Genomic DNA, 13,318 nt, shown 5'->3' with positions numbered 1-13,318 from the left:
AGGAGGCAATATATTGGTTGACTCATCTAAGAATGTGCATCCTCGGAATTTCAACGGTAGACAATAACCTGAAGAAGAACGTCTCTCTTGGAGCGTCTGCCACCGGAGTTTAGTGAGCACATCCGAGTCCCTCTGTCCGACGTCTGCCTCATCTGCAGTTAATTTTATGTGATTATTCCACTTCAAATCGCACCATATGCACGCTCTTTTGTGTTTCATGGTAGTAGCTTCTACCAGTGATTGTTCTGGCATCGCGTAATCATACAGTGACGGGTCTTTCTGTCTGTGTATTCGTAATACGTTTCATTGATTTTTGTGTCCATTGCACTCCCTGCGCAAGCGTCTTCTCGCATTTTCAAACAATTTCGTAGCGTCGCGACTTGCTACTTCTCTCTATATAACAGCATCGTCTGCGAAAAGGCTCGTCATATATTCTGCGAGAATTAATGGTCCTAAAACACTCACCCGGTCCACGAAGACTTCCCTCCGTTCAAAATAGCATGCTGTTTGCTAGAAACTCCTATCGAATCATAGAGTTCTGATGTTCCGTAGGCAAGTATTTTGTACACTAGACAGCACTGCGTAACCGTATCGAAGGTCTTCCACAGACCAAATTACACGGCATCTACCGGGGCGCCTGTACCTACTGCTCTTTGTGCCCCGTGGACGAAGAGAGCTAGCTGGGTACCATAAGCTCGTTGTTTTCGAACACATGCAGGCTGCTGAAATGTCATAATACACGAAGCATACAACGTATCCTAAAATCCTACAACAGACCGACGTCAGAGATACAGCTCTATACTTTTGTACCTCTGTTCGACGACCCTTCATGAAAACGGGAATGACCTATGAATTTTGTTTTCAATCAATAGTACCCGTGGTCTAGGGGTAGCGTCTTTGATTCATAATCAAAACGGCTTCGGTCCCGGGTTCGATCTCCGCCACTGTCTAAACTTAATAAATAATCAGAATTGGCGGCCGAAGACTTCCGGCATAAGAAGTCAGCCTCATTCTGCCAACGGCCTTGTCAAAGAGGGTGGAGGAGCGGATGGAGGTTCAGGGCACTCTCTTGTCCTAGGGGTGGGAAATTGCCCCTAAAGGCGGAACAATCAGCAATGATCAACGACATGAGGATGCACAAGGCAATGGAAACCACTGCATTAAAGACACGTAACGTGTATCCACAGGACATGTGGCCTGTAATTGAAGAAGTGTCATGATGATCTCTCCATTGGCAAAAGATTCCGGAATAGTCCCCCATTCGGATCTCCGGGAGGGGACTGCCAAGGGGGAGGTTACCATGAGAAAAAGATTGAATAATCAACGAAAGGATAACGTTCTACGAGTCGGGGCGTGGAATGTCAGAAGCTTGAACGTGGTAGGGAAACTAGAAAATCTGAAAAGGGAAATGCAAAGGCTCAATCTAGATATAGTAGGGGTCAGTGAAGTGAAGTGGAAGGAAGACAAGGATTTCTGGTCAGATGAGTATCGGGTAATATCAACAGCAGCAGAAAATGGTATAACAGGTGTAGGATTCGTTATGAATAAGAAGGTAGGGCAGAGGGTGTGTTACTGTGAACAGTTCAGTGACCGGGTTGTTCTAATCAGTATCGACAGCAGACCAACACCAACAACGATAGTTCAGGTATACATGCCGACGTCGCCAGCTGAAGATGAACAGATAGAGAAAGTGTATGAGGATATTGAAAGGGTAATGGAGTATGTAAAGGGGGACGAAAATCTAATAGTCATGGGCGACTGGAATGAAGTTGTAGGGGAAGGAATAGAAGAAAAGGTTACAGGAGAATATGGGCTTGGGACAAGGAATGAAAGAGGAGAAAGACTAATTGAGTTCTGTAACAAGTTTCAGCTAGTAATAGCGAATACCCTGTTCAAGAATCACAAGAGGAGGAGGTATACTTGGAAAAGGCCGGGAGATACGGGAAGATTTCAGTTAGATTACATCATGGTCAGAGAGAGATTCCGAAATCAGATACTGGACTGTAAGGCGTACCCAGGAGCAGATATAGACTCAGATCACAATGTAGTAGTGATGAAGAGTAGGCTGAAGTTCAAGACATTAGTCAGGAAGAATCAATACGCAAAGAAGTGGGATACGGAAGTACTAAGGAATGACGAGATACGTTTGAAGATCTCTAACGCTATAGATACAGCAATAAGGAATAGCGCAGTAGGCAGTACAGTTGAAGAGGAATGGACATCTCTAAAAAGGGCCATCAAAGAAGTTCGGAAGGAAAACATAGGTACAAAGAAGGTAGCTGCGGAGAAACCATGGGTAACAAAAGAAATACTTCAGTTGATTGATGAAAGGAGGAAGTACAAACATGTTCATGGAAAATCAGGAATACAGAAATACAAGTCGCTGAGGAATGAAATAAATAGGAAGTGCAGGGAAGCTAAGACGAAATGGCTGCAGGAAAATAGTGAAGACATCGAAAAAGATATGATTGTCGGAAGGACAGACTCAGCATACAGGAAAGTCAAAACAACCTTTGGTGACATTAAAAGCAACGATGGTAACATTAAGAGTGCAACGGGAATTCCACTGTTAAATGCTGAGGAGAGAGCAGATAGGTGGAAAGAATACATTGAAAGCCTCTATGAGGGTGAAGATTTGTCTGATGTGATAGAAGAAGAAACAGGAGTCGATTTAGAAGAGATAGGGGATCCAGTATTAGAATCGGAATTTAAAAGAGCTTTGGAGGACTTACGGTCAAAAAGGCAGAAGGGATAGATAAAATTCCATCAGAATTTCTAAAATCATTGGGATAAGTGGCAACAAAACGACTATTCACGTTGGGTGTAGAATATATGAGTCTGGCGACATAGCATCTGACTTTCGGAAAAGCATCATCCACACAATTCCGAAGACGGCAAGAGCTGACAAGTGCGAGAATTATCGCACAATCTGCTTAACAGCTCATGCATCGAAGCTGCTTACAAGAATAATATACAGAAGAATGGAAAAGAAAATTGAGAATGCGCTAGGTGACGATCAGTTTGGCTTTAGGAAAAGTAAAGGAACGAGAGAGGCAATTCTGACGTTACGGCTAATAATGGAAGCAAGGCTAAAGAAAAATCAAGACACTTTCATAGGATTTGTCTACCTGGAAAAAGCGTTCGATCATATAAAATGGTGCAAGCTGTTCGAGATTATGAAAAACGCAGGGGTAAGCTATAGGGAGAGACGAGTCATATACAATATGTACAACAACCAAGAGGGAATAATAAGAGTGGACGATCAAGAACGAAGTGCTCGTATTAAGAAGGGTGTAACACAAGGCTGTAGCCTTTCGCCCCTACTCTTCAATCTGTACATCGAGGAAGCAATGATGGAAATAAAAGAAAGGTTCAGGAGTGGAATTAAAATACAATGTGAAAGGATATAAATGATACGATTCGTTGATGACATTGCTATCCTGAGTGAAAGTGAAGAAGAATTAAATGACCTGCTGAACGGAATGAACAGTCTAATGAGTACACAGTATGGTTTGAGAGTAAATCGGAGAAAGACGAAGGTGATGAGAAGTAGTAGAAATGAGAACAACGAGAAACTTAAAATCAGGATTGATGGTCACGAAGTCAATGAAGTTAAGGAACTCTGCTACGTAGGCAGTAAAATAACCAATGACGGACGGAGCAAGGAGGACATCAAAAGCAGACTCGCTATGGCAAAAAAGGCATTTCTGGCCAAGAGAAGTCTACTAATATCAAATACCGGCCTTAATTTGAGGAAGAAGTTTCTGAGGATGCACGTCTGGAGTACAGAATTGTATGGTAGTGAAACATGGACTGTGGGATAACCGGAACAGAAGAGAATCGAAGCATTTGAGATGTGGTGCTATAGACGAATGTTGAAAATTAGGTGGACTGATAAGGTAAGGAATGAGGAGGTTCTATGCAGAATCGGAGAGGAAAGGAATATGTGGAAAACACTAATAAGGAGAAGGGACAAGATGATAGGACATCTGCAAAGACATGAGGGAATGACTTCCATGGTAGTAGAGGGAGCTGTAGAGGGCAAAAACTGTGGAGGGAGACAGAAATTGGAATACATCAAGCAAATAATTGAGGACGTAGGTTGCAAGTGCTACTCTGAGATGAAGAGGTTAGCACAGGAAGGGAATTCGTGGCGCGCCGCATCAAACCAGTCAGTAGACTGATGACCAAAAATAAAAAAAAAAGGACTTCTCTTGTGAACTACGGTGCGCTGCTGCTAGAAGAGTAGCAATTTCTTTGGTATATTTTGCGTAGAATCGAATCTGTATACCATTAGGTACAGTGGCCTTTACTCTGTTGAGCGATTTTAGTTGCTTTACAATCCATATGTCACATATTTCGATATCAGTCATTTTGTCATTCGTGCGACGATTTTAAGGAGGAACTACAGTGCGACAATTTGTGAAACAGTTTTGGAAAAAGACTTTCAGTTTTTCGGCATTTCTGTATCATCCTCTTTTATAACACTGGTACTTGAAGTACGACCCGAGGCACCAAAACAAATATTAAAACCAGTTTACCTTTCCGATCTCTTCGAAGTATGCTATATACAAGCTCTATGTTTCGAAACATCCTTCGCAATCTGTCCGGTTTTTGCATGACAATCAGCTCAGAATACGATAACGAACACGGAAATGTGCAGTTCTGTGCGATAAACGGTTGCTATATTTGTAGGATACAGAGTTGGGGCCATATTAATGTATAACGTCCTTTCAATTTCACCTATAGCTTTAACGATACTAAAATCCTTGTTCAAATTATTTTATATTAGCATAGGTGAAATCAAGGTAGATTTAAGATCAACCTAAGAAAAAGGAATTTCAGAAAGGACGCGTTTTTTTGTATTTTTATTTTACGTGGTATTACTGCGAAGCCGCTACTAAACCCGAGATTTTTCACTCTTTGTGTTACTCAGAAAAACATTTCTCGTTACTGCTGTCGCCAAATTCAACACGTTGTGTCTGACACATCGAGATGTCTCACTGCGAAACCCAATACATACTTCTTGATGTTTCCTTCACAAGCATCTGCATTGCACTTCCCTGTTTAATTTCTGGGGCAAACTTTTTGTGAAAGATGACGTGCAATACTTTATCTACTTGTGGTTGGCGAACACTTTGGAGGGCAACTCTAAACTACTTCAAACGCATACTATTTTTATCATTAATTTCGCTGAGGGGTTGTGTTGGACTGATTAGACATAAATCAAGAGTATGGCCCCTTATATTGTGCCACCATTAAACGCATACTAATTTGATCATTAATTTCACTGAACATTGTGTTGGACTGATTATACGTACATTAAGAGTAAGGCCCCTTATATTGTGCCACCATTTCACTTTAATTATCACTGCGAGGGCAACTGACTGCTAATCACTCGATAATTCATCCAGTACCTAATCATATCACTGGTCAGGCGAGCAGCATAGCTGAGAAGAGGAGAATACACGACTCTTATTTGCTAGTGTCTACAGACTGAACGGACACATGCTTTACTCGTCGCGCGGGGTGGGCGAGCTGTATAGGGAGCCTTGTCATGGTTCGTGCGGCTCCCCATCTGAGGTTCATATGGTTCAAATGGCTCTAACAAGGGAACCTCCCCATCGCATCCCCCTCAGATTTAGTTATAAGTTAGCACAGTGGATAGGCCTTGAAAAACTGAACACAGATCAATCGAGAAAACAGGAAGAAGTTGTGTGAAACTATGAAAAAAATAAGCAAAATTTAAAAACATAGTAGTCCATGCGCAATATAGGCAACATCTAGGATAATGTGAGCTCAGGAGCGCCGCGGTCCCGTGGTTAGCGTAAGCAGTTGCGGAACGAGAGGTCCTTGGTTCAAGTCTTCCCTCCAGTGAAAAGTTTACTTTCTATATTTTCGCATAGTTATGATCTGTCCGTTCGTTGATTGACGTCTCTGTGCATTGTAATAAGTTTAGTGTCTGTGTTTTGCGACCGCACCGCAAAACCGTGCGATTAGTAGACGAAAGGACGTGCCTCTCCAATGGGAACCGAAAACATTTGATCGCAAGGTCATAGGTCAACCGACTTCTCCACAGGAAAACACGTCTGATATATTCTATACAACACTGGAGACAGCATGTGCGTCACATGACAGGAATATGTTGTCGACCCAACTTGTACACTTGGCGAATGGGTAAAAGGATTCTTCTACCTTGCCCGATTTAGGTTTTCTTGTGGATGTGACAATCACTCCCAAAAAAGTGATGAAAACATAAGAGTTTGTCACGTAAACTGATAATAAAAAACTAAACTTTTCACTCGAGGGAAGACTTGCACCACGGACCTCTCGTTCCACAGCTGCTCACGCTAACCACGGGACCACGGCGCTCCTGAGCTCACACTCTCCTTGATGTTGCCTATATTGTGCATGGACTACTCAGTTTGTGTATTTTGCTCATTTTTTCATAGTTCCACACAACTTCTTCCTGTTTTCTCGATTGATCTGTGTTCAGTTTTTCAAGGCCTATCCACTGTGACAACTTATAACTAAATCTGAGGGGGGTGCGATGGGGAGGTTCCTTGTAAGCACTATGAGACCTAACATCTGAGGTCATCGGTCCCCTAGACTTAGAACTACTTAAACCTAACTAACCTAAGGACATCACACACACCCATGCCAGAGGCAGGATTAGAACATGCGACAGTGGCAGTCGCGTGGTTCCGGACTGAAGCGCCTAGAACTACTCGACCACAGCGGCCGGCCCCGTCTGTGGTTCGAGTCATCTCTCGGGCATGAGTGTGTGTGTTGTCCTTAACGTAAGTTGGTTTAAGTAATGTGTAAGCCTAAGGGCTGTTGACCTCAGCAGCTTCGTCCCATATGAACTTACCACAAATTTCAATTTTCGTGATTATCTCGTTTGCTATGAAAGCTGACTCGTAGTAATGGCATGCTGCTCACAAAGCGTACTAATAAAGAGACATGCACTACACAGGTAGAAAAGAAATAGGTTAGAAAAGGACAACACATAAAGCAAATAATCCAAATACACATCGATCCGGAAACCAATGGTTTCCCGGATATGATGTGTGCATGTCGGCAGTTATGCCAGTGTCACAGAGCTCTTAATTTCCAAAGCTATGTTTACTTCGAAACATCACAAGTGATGAACTGTTATATTGTCATTCTGGATAGGTAATAACTTGTAAATAGTATTCTGACCAGAAGTATGTAGGTCGTGACTCGCCAGTACCATACATAAGGGCTTTTTTGTATGCGGGTTTTTGAAAGCTTGGATACACTTCAAATACATTTCTGCACTGTTGACAGCGCTGATTAACTCCGGTAACACATTGTGTACGGTCGTCAGATCATTCCGAACACGCCAGGGATTTTTAAATGTGTTGTTGAAAAATAATCAAATGTATGTGAAAACTTATGGGACTTAATTTCTAAGGTCATAAGTCCCTAAGCTTACACACTACTTAACCTAAATTATCCTAAGGACAAACACACACACCCATGCCCGAGGGATGACTCGAACCTCCGCCGGGACCAGCCGTACAGTCTATGACTGCAGCGCCCTAAACCGCTCGGCTAATTCCACGCGGCCTCTAAATGTGTACAGGTGTCCAAGAGGGGACATACTAAAGCCTTTATTCACATGAATGGATGCCACGTGGAACAATTCCTGTAATGGCCGGCCGCTGTGACCGAGCGGTTCCAGGTACTTCGGTTCGGAACCGCGCAGCTGCTACGGTCGCAGTTTCGAATCCTGCCTCTGGTATGGATGTGTGTGATGTCCTTGTGTTAGTTAGGTTTAATTAGTTCTAAGTCTGGGGGACTGATGACCTCAGATGTTAAGTCCCATAGTGCTTGGAGCCAGGTGAACCATTTGAACGTCCTATAGTGAGGGTGTACTCAAGTGTGTGTCTGCAGACTGGATCCTCGGGGATTCTTTTATAAGACTTCCATGTACCCAGTCGTAAGATTATTTATTCCTTTCATTGTCCTCTAGTGTTCCTTGTCGTTAGTAGCTAATCGAAATGATTAAGAAACGACTTACAGACAGTGGGGCCCACAAGAAGAAAAATTAGCTAAAGAAGCAATCTGAACGCCTTGAAAGGGAGGAAATTCGTGCTGTTACACACCGGTTACTGGTGGTCGTCACTAGCGATCCATAGCAATCAGTAAACCTGAAGGTTTCACTGTCACACCACCGGAAAGAGAGGTACTAAATATAAAAATCATGGATTTTCCGAAGTAATAACTTGTCAAAAAAGTTTTAAAATCATGTTTCTATGACGGTACTTGCCGTCACCACGAGCGCGACGCTTTGAAACCCTCACTGCCAGCCGCAGCGCGGGGAGAGCTCGTTGTTAGAGAAAACACCTAAGCCTGCATAACGACGTTGGGGGGAGGTTTGCTCTGCTGCGGCTGCTGGAGTCGGTTTGTGCGACAGCCTTAGAAGTAGGACACCGAGCGACAGGCCAACTATGTCTCAGCGGACGCATCTCAGGTGGTGCATGCACCCAGACGCATGGCGAGAAAGCGCTGTTTGGATTTCACCGACTTAACTGGTGGCCATCGAACAGTTTTGAGTCGGTACCAATTTCAGTGAATTGCTACGAGGGAAGACTCCGAATAACAAGAGCACATCCTTGTATGCTGCGGCTTCAAGTTATGGTCAGACTCAAAGAGTGCTTTGTGATCAACGATATTTTTGTTCTCCTTCGCCACGTCGCAAATTATTCGTGTGTTGACGTGTTGCGAAGTTTGTTGCGCTGTTAGGCAGTGAGGCGTCATTGTAGCAGGAAGTTTCGCAGCAGATAAGCGGTTGTAAGAAATTGTTGTTGTAGCTGGGGCCAGTTAAATACGATACTTAGACTTTGCTCATAAACGGCCGACCGTTGGCGGGTTTGTGCTCCGTTCTCAAGTGTGCTACTGGTTGTTAATTAGAATGTTGCAGCTGCTGTGCGTTGCTTATTGTCTTGCTGAATAGAAGAGCAAAGCGTCATTTATGTTTCACACGCCTTATTGCCAAATCCTTGGACACTAAATAATGAACTGTGTTGAAACTTCCTGGCAGATTAAAACTGTGTGCCCGACCGAGACTCGAACTCGGGACCTTTGCCTTTCGCGGGGCAAAGGTCCCGAGTTCGAGTCTCGGTCGGGCACACAGTTTTAATCTGCCAGGAAGTTTCATATCAGCGCACACTCCGCTGCAGAGTGAAAATCTCATTCTGAATGAACTGTGTTATCTGTTGTGCGAAGTTGGTACTTCATACTGTCTATTCTTTACGCACGCGTCATTCCGCTATGCTTCGCATTATACCGGTACTGTTTGTTCTGAATGCTGTGGTATGAACCATTAGTCGTGTAAAGTCCGGGTTAAGCTGTCATAAGAATTTTGGAGGTTAATGAAATCGTAATTGAATCTGAAGCTTCAGTGGCAGTTATTTTCGAACTGTAGCTTGGCTACATTGAAAAACTTGAACATAATTGTTTGTTTAATCAAATGGTTCAAATGGCTCTGAGCACTATGGGATTTAACACCTGAGGTCATCAGTCCCCTAGAACTTAGAAGTACTTAAACCTAACTAACCTATTGACATCACACACATCCATGCCCGAGGCAGGATTCGAACCTGCGACCGTAGCGGTCGCACGGTTCCAGATTTAAGCGCCTAGAACCGCTCGGTCACTCTGGCCGGCTTGTTTATCATTTAAAGACATTATTCTTAGAGTGCTATAGCAGCTTGACCCTGGCAGACTTGTGTTATGGTAATTGTAAATTTGAAATACCCATTTCTCCTATTTTCATATTTGAGCTTTTACCATTTGTGCAACGCTTTACCTAAGGGTGTTTCAATATTCTGTCGCGTAATTGAATGGTCATAGTGGGAAACAGGGTACACAGTCTTGTAATGGGTATATCAGTTATTTGGAGAAATAAGTGGTTTTAAAGTATGTACACCCCTCTCAACCCGGCACTAGCTCTTCCCAAATGCAAGTCCTCACTACAGATTCCGCGATTTGAATCTGCATTAAGAGACCAGTGTACTTACAAAACAATTCTAAGTGTGTGGTTTGTTAGGTACTAAAGTACAGGATATAGGATGTATTGACACATTGTTTAGTTATGAAGATTCGGTTGAAGGATATGTGTTAGGTAATCACTTGTGCTGTCAGCTCAGGAATACATGCTCCCGTAAACTGACACTGAAGAAAGAGCTCTCTGCGGCACAACACGGTTCAGTTACCGCAGAAATATCTCGTCTGAACCTGCGGCGGCCGTTCTGCAGACTGCTGAGAGCGAGGGCGTGGGCGGCGAGGCTAAGTACAGACCAGCGCCGCGCCGCGTCTGTAACAGGAGGGGGAGCGCGCGAGGCCACCAGCTGTGTTCCTCGCCTGTGTTTCCGTCAGCCGAGCGAGTGATGGGATTGCCACTCTGGCGCTGACACTGCGTGGGAGCCGGCGCCGCGCGACGCCGGCGGGTGCGCAGCTGTCGCTCGGCTGTCTTTCAGGGGCGGAAGGGGTACCCGTGTTGGCGTGCCAGTTGCAGTGGAAGGTACACTTGCTTCCTTTCTCCGTGGAATGTGATCCTCTATCTTTGTCTATGAATTCTAATTCCTTAGTCTTTACGTAACTGTAAAAGCTGCGTGTTAAAAATGCAATTTTCTATATTCTTATGTATAGCCTTTGATCGTAGTTAGCAAACTTGTTTCTGTATCCAGTATCCACTACAGACATTTAAAATCTTCTAGTGGTTCTCTGTGAAGTCTGGCGGAAGCTACTGGTTGCGAGTTTCTGGGCGTATTGACAAATCGTCGCTTAGGCGATTGGAGAGCAACCTCGCCGGTAGCTTTGAAAACGGCTGTCTGTTCCTGGAGCTTTCTATTTGTAGGCAACGTGCTCGTGTTAAATGCAGCTGCCGTGGGCTGGCATCTTGGTGGGATCGTTCTAAACTGCTGGCTATTAAAATTAGTACACCACGAAGATGACGTGCTACAGACGCAAAATTTAACCGATAGGAAGAAGATGCTGTGATATGCAAATGATTAGCTTTTCAGAGAATTCACACAAGGTTGGCACCGGTGGTGACACATACAACCTGCTGACATGAGGAAAGTTTGCAACCGATTTCTCATAGACAAACAGCACTTGACCAGCCTTGCCTGGTGAAACGTTGTTGTGATGCCTCGTGTAAGGAGGAGAAATGCGTACCATCACGTTTCCGACTTTGATAAACGTCGAATTGTAGCCTATCGCGATTGCGATTTATCGTATCACGACATTGCTGCTCTCGTTGTTCGAGATTCAATGACTATTACCAGAATATGGAATCGGTTGGTTCAGGAGGGTAATACGGAACGCCGTGCTGGATGCCAACGGCCTCGTATCACTAGCATTCGAGATGAGAGGCATGTTATCCTCATGGCTGTAACGGATTGTGCAGCCACGTCTCGATCCCTGAGTCAAAAGATGGGGAAGTTTGCAAGAGAACAACCATCTGCACGAACAGTTCGACGACGTTTGCAGCAGCATGGACTATCAGCTCGGAGACCATGGGTGTGGTTACTCTTGACGCTGCATCACAGACAGGAATGCCTGCGATGGTGTACTCAACGACGAACCTGGGTGCACGAATGGCAAAACGTCATTTTTTCGCATGAATCCAGGTTCTGTTTACAGGATCATGATCGTCGCATCCGTGTTTGGCAAAATCGCGGTGAACGCACATTGGAAGCATGTATTCGTCATCGCCATACTGGCGTATCACCCGCCGTGATGGTATGGGGTGCCATTGGTTACACGTCTCGCTCACCTCTTGTTCGCATTGACAGTACTTTGAACAGTGGAGTTACATTTAAGATGTGTTACGACCAGTGGCTCTACCCTTCTTTCGATCCCTGCAAAACCCTACATTTCAGCAGGATAATGCGCGACCGCATTTTGCAGGTCCTATATGGGCCTTTCTGGATACAGAAAATGTTCGACTGCTGCCCTGGCCAGTACATTCTCCAGATCGCTCACCAATTGAAAACGTCTGGTCACTGGTGGCCGAGCAACTGGCTCTTGATTAACTGTGTATGGTGTTGAAGCTGCATGGGCATGTCTACCTGTACATGCCATCCAAGCTCTGTTTGACTCAATGCCCAGGCGTATCAAGGCCCTTATTACGGCCAGAGGTGGTTATTCTGGGTACTGATTTCTCAGGATCTATACACCCAAATCGCGGGAAAATCTAATCACATGTTAGTTCTAGTATAATATATTTGTCCAATGAATACCCGTTTATCATCAGCATTTCTTCTTGGTGTAACAACTTTAATGACCAGTAGTGTATTTACTGCGGTTATACGAAGGGATTGCTGATATGCAATATCACACAGTAAATTAGTCGTGAGGTTCTCGCATTCCGCAGCTAATGTTTACACTGATTCGCTTTCCTGGACTTGTGACGAATTGTGGAGGTGAACATCTATTCATTTGTGTGTTATTGCGAACAATTCGCGTCGTTGTGAAGTCAGTAGGCTAGAGTGTGGCTACAGAATTCAGTTCGTGTTGTACAGAGAAATGTAGTCACAGTTGCGAATATGTATCACCTTTGGCAGTACATTATAATGATGACAATGAAACTTTGTGCCGAACCGGCACTTGAAACTGGATTTTCCCGTTTACGCGGGCGGTCGCTGTAACTGCGTTTTCTATCCGTGCGTGAATCACGGACAGACTCAAAAATCCGTATGTCGTCATTCTTGTGCCACACCTTTTGTCCGCGAAGGAGATTTAATGAGAGTCGAGGGTCTGGCATTGGCGCTGCCTATGTTTTTCAGAAGTACGATGCGATGTTCCTTCGGACATGCATGTCCTTCGGCATAATTTATCCAATAATGTTCTTTGTCCTTCTTTTCTTCTTTCTTTCGCTTTCGCCATAGTCCCACAGCGATCACAGGGTCTGCGTGGTTACAACGGATTTGGCACCCTGTATCCCCCCCCCCCCCAGGACGGAATCAGTGTATCCCAACGGTCTGCGTCTAGTGTAAATCGTGAAATAGTGCAGACGTGTTGCAAATCTCTGCAACTCGTGTAACTGAGGCGGAACGTGGCGACCAGCCCGGTATTCACCTAGCCGGATGTGGAAAATCGCCTAAAAACCACATCCAGGCTGGCTAGCACACCGGCCCTCGTCGTTAATCCGCCGGGCGCATTCGATCCGGGGCCGGCGTGCCTACCCGAGTCCAGGAAGCAGCGGGTTAGCGCTCTCAGCTACTTTGGTGGGTCCAGTAATGTTCTTTGTCCTGTGTATGTAATTGAGTTCATTTGATGTAGA

This window comes from Schistocerca nitens, chromosome 5 (assembly GCF_023898315.1).
Source record: "Schistocerca nitens isolate TAMUIC-IGC-003100 chromosome 5, iqSchNite1.1, whole genome shotgun sequence".
NCBI lineage: Eukaryota > Metazoa > Arthropoda > Insecta > Orthoptera > Acrididae > Schistocerca > Schistocerca nitens.
Note: the sequence above shows the minus strand (reverse complement) of the source record.